This window comes from Erpetoichthys calabaricus, chromosome 17 (assembly GCF_900747795.2).
Source record: "Erpetoichthys calabaricus chromosome 17, fErpCal1.3, whole genome shotgun sequence".
NCBI lineage: Eukaryota > Metazoa > Chordata > Cladistia > Polypteriformes > Polypteridae > Erpetoichthys > Erpetoichthys calabaricus.
Window position 1 is genome coordinate 48429700 of NC_041410.2, and position 10229 is coordinate 48439928.

The window sequence follows — 10229 nt, forward strand, 5'->3', positions numbered from 1 at the left end:
TATCCATTCATTATCCTTATATCTTAACCACAGGGTCACAGGGGTCTGCTGGAGCCAATTCCAGCCAACACAGGGCACAAGGCAAGAAACAAACCCTGAGCAGGATGCCAGCCCACCACAGGGCACACACACACACATACATACCCACACACCAAGCACACACCAGGGACAATTTAGGATCGCCAATGCACCTAACCTGCATGTCTTTGGACTGTGGGAGGAAACCGGAGCACCCGGAGGAAACCCACATAGACACAGGGAGAACATGCAAACTCCACACAAGGAGGACCCGGGAAGCAAACCAATGTCTCCTTACTGTGGGGCAGCAACACTACTGAGTGATTGTATACTATTTATTTGAAATTATGTAAAATCAGTCTTCACCTGTTCCATTCCAAGATGGAAATGCACCTGGGTGCATATTTATTTAAGGAAGACACCAAAAGGAGGAGGAAGAGGTGTGAGGGTTGGTAAAAGTTTGGTAAAGCTTTGGTGTTCTGCAGGTTATAGAATTCCATTATTACTGAAAAGAAAGAAAGAAAGAAAGAAAGAAAGAAAGAAAGAAAGAAAGAAAGAAAGAAAGAAAGAAAGAAAGAAAGAAAGAAAGAAAGAAAGAAAGAAAAACTTCCCTTATTCCGTCCAATTGTGTTTTACCTCACATTGGTCAAGTGAAAAGGTCAGTCAAAATAATAATCACATGCTTTTATTTTAAAACGAATAGCAAACTGGAAAATCTGTAAATCCAGTTGCAGCTGCATTACCTAAAAACAACAAGAAGGTGTCTATTTTGAGACTAGGCATACAAAATATTTTACGAGAAATACTACAGAGAAACAACCAAACACTATTAAGACCAAAGAGATGGCCTGTTTTAAATAGTTAAACTGGAATTGTCAACGCTGCAGTGTTCTCTCTATACCTGTTCTTATGTGTATATGTGCTGCCTGAATGTTTCAGTTGCACCTTTTGATCTATAATTCTAGAGCCAATTTTAAGTGATCCTTTGGTTGTTTTTTGTAGGCTATTTAAAGGATTTATGAACTTGTACTTTTCACTGTTTTGGAGTAGTTGTCATCATTATCATGTATCACGTTAATTACTTACCTACAATGTGATTTAGTATTATGTACTTTGAATAGAATTGGAAGTTTATGAATATTCATTTGCATTTCTGCTTTTGGAGTTAAGTACTTGATGTTGAGATATCTTTTTAATACTGTAGTTTGTTGGTTGTAGTATATAACAATAGATTTGTCTTTAAAGTAAATTTTTAAAGCATTATTTTATCATCCCTCATACTGGCAGCCAAATACAATATGAAATGAAATGTCTCTCCCTCTTTCTTTCATGTGAGATTTGCTGAAGGCTGTCTTCTTTCATGGCTACAATCCTCCACCACTCTAGTCTTCCACGGGTTCTTTCAAGCAGTTCCACAGATCTTTTTTTTTCTCCTGCATTCTCTACCTTATTTGGGCCACTGACTCCACCTCACACCACTCATATGGGGTCAGCAGCAACACTATCTGTTCCCTGTCTTTGTGTGCAGATCCAAGCCAAGATCATTCCCGACACTGCTGGTAGTCACATACCAAGGTCAATGGTTTTAAGTAGATGACAGAGTCTCTACTTGTTTGTTTGTTTTTTATGATTGGTGTGAGAAGATTCCTATTTATTTATTGTCCATCAAATCTATTTTATGAAGACTGTGCCAGAAAAACTGTGCAAATTAAGAACCAGCTCTGGACAAGGTCCAGTTCATCATAGGACACTGACTCATGCATGCCCAAACTGAATCATACCGGGTCAATTTGGAGTCTCCAACCTAAACCAAGCTTTGCTCATTCTTGGAACCAAAATGAAAGTACAACAAAAGAACAGGAGATGGAGACAGGTTGGAAACAGAGGAAACATAACTGTATTGTAACTTATGAACAATTGAAGTAATACATTGTAAATTAGCAGGCCATTTCTAACCCCAACTAGTTGTTGTGTAGAATGATTCAGACTTTTACAACTTCTCTAGATAGTCTCCAGATGTTTATGCTATTACAAGATGGTTGTAAATTTTAGCTACAGACTAAGGAAATATTTTTTTTTGGAAAGGGTTATTGGAAATGTTTATGTTAGATTAAAACCTGAGGTAAGAAAAGATAGATGGAATTTACCAAAAGTAATAGAGTGGGACAGACCACTGACCAGAAGAATAGGCAAGAGTACAAAACCAGAACATATGGGTGAATGTATCAACCTAAATTAGAGCGTATAGGTGAAACATCAGATTAAGATAGAGCTTCTTGGAAATTATGCAGCAATTGCTATTAACTTAATATTTCTAAAGTTACCAGAATCAATGTCAAGGACATTTGACCATATTATATCCATCTTTACTTCCCTTTGGAGACAAATACAATATTATATCTGTCAATTAGAAACACCTTATAAGAGAATACATAAATATAAATACAAATTTAAAGGGGAATTACAGGTAAGAATAGGGGCGATTTGAAAAAAGGAAGATTGGAAAATTTGGAAACAGGAGCAAAGACAAAGCCAGAGTTACCAGTACAAATGTGTGGACACAGGCTGCATATTTGTAAGACTGGCCACACAGTAGAAATCCAGAATAACAGAAAATGAGAGACCAAGTGCCATTTTAATTTCTTGATTGGGCACCATGTCCAAAATATATATGTCGATATTGACCCTGAATTTATTTTGTAACCTATAAGGGCTATGTTTAAAAAATTGATCTCTTGCAGAGTCATGTACGATTGTATTAATATGGAGCCATAGTGGTGAGATGATGAACAAAACTACAATCATTCAGGACAGAGGAAAAATGTACAGTGTTCTGTTAAAATCCTGCCTTGCCTGTAATGCAGATAAAAGAGCTCATCTATTCATCTTCATGCTTGCTTATTTATTCTAGTTCAGCTTGTTGGAGCTTGAGCACATCCTACCAGCATCATCGTTGAACTTGCTCAATCACATTGGACCAATTTAGAGTCATAAAATAATGCAACACACATGTTTTTAATATGTCTGATTAAAACTGGACTCTTCTTCCTCTTTTTTTTCCTCTTCATCTTTTTTCACTTCTATATGGGGTCGATGTGCTTGATCAACCTTCGTTGGACAGCTAAGTCTTGCACCTCCTTGTCTGTCAAATTTTTCCCTGTAGATCTTCTTTCACTTTATCCATCAATCTCCTCATTGGCCTACCTTGCATTCTCATCCCCTGTACTTCCATTCCCATCACTCTTTTGTCCACATATTCATTGTCTCTCCTCATCACATGTCCATATCACATCGGCCTACTTTCCTGTACTTTCTCAGATATCTCTCCCATTTTTTATTGTATGTCTGATTATCTAATTTCTTATTGTTATTTTTTGTAAATCCACATGTCCACCTCAACATTCTCATTTCTGCCTCATCTAACTTCTTCTTCTGTGCTCCCTTTACTTGCCATATCTCGCCTCTATTCATCATTACTGGTCTCACCACTTTCTTAAAAACCTCACCTTTGACCTTCACCTTAATCCTTCAATCACACAATATTTCTGATACCGTCTTCCAATTGTTCCATCCATTCTGCACTGTGTGGGTCATCTCTGCATCTAGCTTTCCATTTTGAGCTACCACTAATCGTAGACATTTAAATTTTTGATTAAAACAGGAGTACCTGGAGAGAGACACAGAGCAACAGTGCAAACTTTACACATACAATGACTGTGCAATGATTTGGAGAATATCTTTATGGCCATTGGGTAACAATACTATTTCTATTTAATTTGACTGAAACTAAAATTGAAATCATATCTGTTAGCAAAGTATCTTAATTTATGGCACCTCAGATTTTCCAGGTAAGGAAGACAGACGTTTCTTAGGTTATGCTGTTGTACCTACTAATCATGGCTCTGGAGAGTGACAGCTTGTTGCATGTTGATTAGCATATAATAATAAGAATTTTGCTGTGTTCTGTACACATCACAATTATCCATCCATCCATCCATCCATTTCCCTAGCCACTTATGCAGGGCAGGGTTGTGAGACAGCTGGAGCTTACTCCAACAGTCATCGAGCACAAGGCAGGAAAAACACCTGGACATGCTGCCAGTCCATCACAATAATCATTCTATAAACCTATAAGTCATTAATCCTATACAATACTCGTGTGAAACCTTACAGATACAAATGATAACAAGTGGAAATGAAAATGTCCTTATTGGGCTCATAAAAAATGCATTGTTATTCACAGCCTTATCTTCTTCTTCTTCTTAGAAATATATACACATTTTTTCAAATTTGGAAGTCCCATTATAAAAGTTCCATGCATCCATTTTCTAATCATGATTGTGAGTGGCCAGAGCCTATTCCAGTAGCTCCAGACACAGAATTGGAGCAAACTCAGAATAGAGCAGCAGTCCATTTCAAGGCACAATAAAGACTGAGTTCAATTTATTTTTATAGTACATAGTAAGTGGGTAAGCACAGGCTCCTCATAAGTGCTGAAATGAACAAACAAGTTCCAAAAATGAATGGCTTATATCAGAGTAGGTTCTTTCAGAGCACTACAGTTAGTAATGGCTATCTTCAGTACAAGTAAAATGAATGTGGGACATTGGAGATTTATGTGTGAATGTGTGTTTTTCATTTGAAGTATTGTCAAGTTAGATGTTCTTCTTTATTCCATTCAGTAGGTCAGTGATTTTTTTTAAAGCTGGAAATGTAAGCTTCCTTTGTGTGTGTGTGTGTGTGTGTTGTAAGAGGAATTTGTGGCTCACCTCATAATAGCTTTTCCAGACACTAGCCTAGCATGTCAGTAGATAAATGTTCTGGTTCTTTCTGATAATTCATTTCATGGTCTTAAAGTGAAGTTTAAATCAACACGCTTATGCAAGTGCAGGAGAATGAAAACAGGAAATGGGGTAACAGACTTGCTGTGAAAGACAATAGTAAGCCTTCCCTGCTTTGGGTGAGCTCATTGATCTTCTTTCACCTTATATTTTATAAGCTCGATACATTATTGTGTTACAAGTCAGTGCAGCGTCCTGACAAAAGAGCTGGTGAAAGCATTTAGTTTCTTTGACTGCAGCAGATTTTTATGAGTCAGTTTTTCTCTATAAATGAATGGTTTTCCCCTAAAACTGAAGTCCCTGTGTGTGTCTCCCACCATTTGAGAACAGTCCAAATACAGTAGCTAATTATTCTGTGTTCTGTCAGTTGCATTTCATGAATAAATTTGATTTAATTTATTGTCACTATTGTCACTGCAGTAGAATGGAAAGTATTTAATGCCAGTCCCATGTGTGGCAATAATACAGAACAGGACACAACTTGAAAACATACATAAACTACCAGACATAGCAATGGAAATTAAGAATAAATACATGAATAAATAAATAGGCAAACCTTACACATTAAAAATAAATATCAGATATCAACATACAACATATATCAAATAGAACAAGCAATAATAAGGAAGAAAAACCAAAATTACTGATAGTGCAGCTGCTAATATAAGTTTAATGTTAGTTTGTGAGTCCTGTAAGTCCATTGCTTTGTTCCACTACTTATGCAGTGCTACAGCATTGCTGACAAGGATGGGGCAAACAGTTTGTGTTCAGAAACCATATTGAGTCATCATAAGAACTTAACTTTACCTTTTGGGTGCAACGTTTTTCTCTGTTACTGTATTTATATTTATTGTTGAGTCTATGAAATCACTGCATTTGGTGAATTATTGTACTTGACTGCATTTTCTATATATTTGTTATTGGTAGCTCTATACTGTTGACATGTGATATTGTTTAAGATAGCAACATGCATGTTTTCTTTGTCTAACCCATTGGATTGTAGTACCTTCTTCAAAATCACCTTTGGAAAGAGTTAGTTGTCAATGTTATGTAACTTGACCTCTCATGCAATCCATGATATAAAGCTTGTTAACATTGGTGCTATGTTTTGTCCAACTTTTTATTTTCCTTTGCTTGCAGTCAGGTGCTCTGGTCAATTGGCCTACAGTTACTTGACAGCCCTATATATTACACCTGCAGTTACTGCTTTAGTGCAGTGGCATTTGTTTTCTTGAGTTGTGTTCACTTTTTAAATTTTTTTCTATTTAGATTTTGAACTTTGGGTTTTGTGATAGTAAATTAATTACCTAGTTGTAGTTTTTGTTTTGATTTTGCATTTTTTATTTAAAATTAAGGGCACATTTAGATTGTGTGAATTTAAAAGCAAAAGATCACACACACGGCTTGACTTTGTCTCTCTGTTTCAGTGGTTCAATTAGATTTTAAATCTTTGTATGTTGTAACTGTATTGGTACAACACTCTTCTATGTGTAAAATAAAACACAGACACACTGAAACAGGTTTGTGGTCCTTTAATGGAGAATGAATTGAGTATGGATACTAAGATGCCACCTGTGTTACCAAAAGCACTTATAATCATAACAAAGACAATCTCCTTGCCTATGATTAACCGGAAGCCCAACCCAAATGGGTTCTTGCCTTGTTGCTGTCTCAGTAAAAATGGGTTCTGGTCCTTCATAAGCTGATTTAACAAAATAGGCACAGAAACTGAATGATTAAAAATAAATTTCAAAGACAATGAATGCCATCACTGGTATTGGCAGTGGTTGGCTCCTCTCCTGGCTCTCTGCAGCCATCACTCCTAGATTTAGAATGAATTACTGACTCAATGGGACTTGAGCGAGATTAAGTGCTTGTGGCTTGATGACCGTGAAAGGTACTTTGCCAATATTCTTGTAGTCTTGTAAGTAATTGTAGGGGTTGTGTGGCAATTTTCCTCCTTTTCAATGTACTTGTCCGATGAGTTGATTCATTTATAGATTAAAAACTAGAGCACGCTGGCATTGAGTTCCCTGAGATATTTATAGTGTGCTGTATAAACACACTGCTATAAAATACTTCAGAATGATTGAATGAATCACAAAACATGTTAGTAGACTATTAAACACTGTTTGTAATGTTGAGTAGATGGAGGCTAACCTGATTGTTCTGTGTCATTGAACTAAACTTTTTCTTATGATCCTTATGTATCATTTGCAGGTATTCTCAACTTTAAAATGCACCCATAAAGTTGACATGGACTTTTTTAAGGAGAGTATGTCCAGTATTTCACCAAATCCAGAAAAAAAAAGTTTAAAATCAACAAACAATGTTCTTCTCAACATACAAAAAACAGCAAAACATTAAGTGGCAAATAAACATTAACAGAAAAAAAATGATGGTGCCCAGCTGGACCTTCCAATGGGGGGTTGTTTCTTTGACTCTGTCATGGGGTTGCTCTCACTTTGACCTCTTGCCTCTGTTTTTTCTTATGCCTGGGTCAATCTTCAGGCTTGCCTTCTGACTCTGAACTCACCAGTAATTATGGGCTCTGTGGCACTTACAGTGTTAGAAACTTGTGTAGCATCATCCTGAATCATTTTTCGTGTTTTTGTTCTTTTTAGCATTGTAATTGTTATTTAATCATTAAGTTTGTGACACCATTGTATTGCTATTATGCAGAGTGTTTCCTTAATGATTTTTTAAATTGATATACATCATTAATCCCCCTAGGGGAAATTGTCTTTTCGCATGACCTTTGGGGATCAGAGTGCAGGGTCAACCATTGTACAGCACCCCTGGAGCAATTTTAAAGTTAAGGACCATGCTGAAGGGTCCAACAGAGTAGGATCCTTTCTGACAGTCGTGGGATTTGAACCAGCAACCTTCCAGACACCAGTGCAGTTCCTTTGCCTCAGAACTACCACTCCGCGATTTGTTTGTGTTGTTTCTTGTGGTTTTTAGCAAAGACTTCTTTTGCCATTAGCTTAGCAATGCCATTATAAAAGATTGTGGTATATATTATCCAGTGTTCAAACTTTGTATCAAAAAAAAACACTGCCAGTTGTTAGGAAAATTTCATTAGGAGAGATTTAGGAATAAGTTATTTTTTTGGCTTCACTTTGTTTTGGTAACCAGTATTGGTGTTTCAAATGTGCTCTAACTCCAGCCTGTCTAAGGATTGCTCTCATTGTTTACAGCAGGCTAGTACAATTCATACATTTCATAAAGTTATTAAAAACATTTGAATTTGGCCTTTCATGAAATGCAATGCATATATAGTTACTGATTCAAATTAATTGACTTCAAATTGAAAAATACCGATCTCCATATTTAAATTCACCAGGTACTAATCATTTCTTTCCTCTTTGTTTTCTCTTTCCAGTATCCTGTGGTGATGATCTGCGCCTCCTCCAGAATGGCCCAAATACTCTGCAGCCATGTCTGGCGCTAGAAGGTATGAAAAAGATCTTCCTATGATGTGACTAGCACAGCTATATTATCTAGAATATTTTATGTAGACATTAATAAATGTAGAATGGATGGTCATTTGGTCTAGGAACCACTACACATTTATTTTTTCCAGGTGAAGTTGTTAGTCCCTGTCACTCCAATCTGGCCCATTGTGTAACACAGGCCTGCAAACTCCTAAAAAATGTTTTAATTGCTTTATTGTGAATAGTTACTTTTATTTGCATTCATGAGCACAATAAAAATATAATTAGAATGTTTCCATCATGTCAAAATTGAGAAGAAATTTAATTAAAACAACAAATTGCATAATTTATTCTTCATTTTTACAGTATTGTGCTAAATCAGTTCAACATGAGTATTGTGGACAGGTAGAAGAAAGATTCTTAACTGTTGGGGTGCAATCCAGGTCGCCCCTTTTATTCATGTTGCGTACAAAGTAAATAGGCGCTTGATAATGCTGAAATAAACCAAAATCGACTCTATGGTTATGGCAATCAAAAAATGATCTGGGGGCTCCATCCTTCTCACAGGTTTGGGTCTAAATAAGACACCGACATTCAAGGGCATCTCCCTTTCATACTGGATCCACCCAAGGGGGCATGGTTAGCTACCCTCGGGGGGCATCTTCTCTGGGCTGAAGAAGGAGAAAGAGACAAGTCTGTTAGCAGCAGCACCGCCGCTCATTCCAGCAAGGTATTACATACCTGTGATGAGTCTTTGAGGTGTCCTTCAGACACATATATTAGATTTAGTCAATCTAATATTTTTAAACACATGTAAAGAAAAAAACAATACATATTCATTGACTTACATACAACTTTTTTTAGTTTTTGTCACTTCTTAGTTTTTTTTGTTCCAGAAGCTTGTTTGGTGGTCTGTCATTTGTACACTTTTCTTATGTGCCCTATAAATCATCCCATGGTAGTCTGCCATCACACTGAAATCTCAACGTCCCTGGTACCTTCTTTCCATGTCCTTGATCCCCTAATGGAATCTTTCATCCTGCTCTTCACTCACATGATTTTCAAAGAAAAATTCCAAACATAAATCCAAAAAGTGAAATTTGAGTTTCATGTTGCAGCTCAATTCCTGAAACTGAAAGGATAAGTTCGGTATTTTTCAATTTGAAGTTATTTTTCTCAAACATAGTATATATGCATTTGCCATGCAAAACTGTGTTCTAAAGTTAAGCATTATTGTCATGTGAGGTACAGCAAATGGGCTTGAGAAATGTTGGGGTGCCAACCAGGTCACCCAGTTTAATAATCACTTGAGATCTTAAACAAAAATGGTGTATAATGGCGCTATAACAAAACGTAAATTGCCCACTGCTGGGAATCAATAGTAATCAGGTCTGGTTTGGAGCTCAGACTCTCTGAAGCATCGGTCCAGAAAGAGATGACACCTTTTGTGTCCACCTCAGCTTTAGAATCTTGCAACCAGAACAGTTGGAGTCAATTGCCCTCATTTGACATTTTCTCCTGCCTGCGGGAACAATAAGAGATGATACAGTTAATGACAGTGCCCCCTCTCATCCCAGGGTGGGACTACTAACCCAAGATGAATCAGGACCGTGATCCATAGCACTCTGCAAACAAAAGCCTAAAAACATACCACCCACCCATCCCATTACTGTGAGAAACAAAATAATCAAAAAACAGAGAAAGCGACTGTAGTGGTGTCTGCATGACTAAACAGACAGAAAATAAAAGGTAGCAAGAAGGATAAGGTCCCATGATCGCATACCACCAAACAACTATTCACAGGCCTGGTGGTCAAAAGGCAATCCCTGATGTTGGAACCAGATGCTTCATTAATCCCATGCCAAGCATTCAGGAGGAGTTAGGTAACAGAAAGAAGATCACTAAGAGTCAACAGAAACATAACAGGTGGATT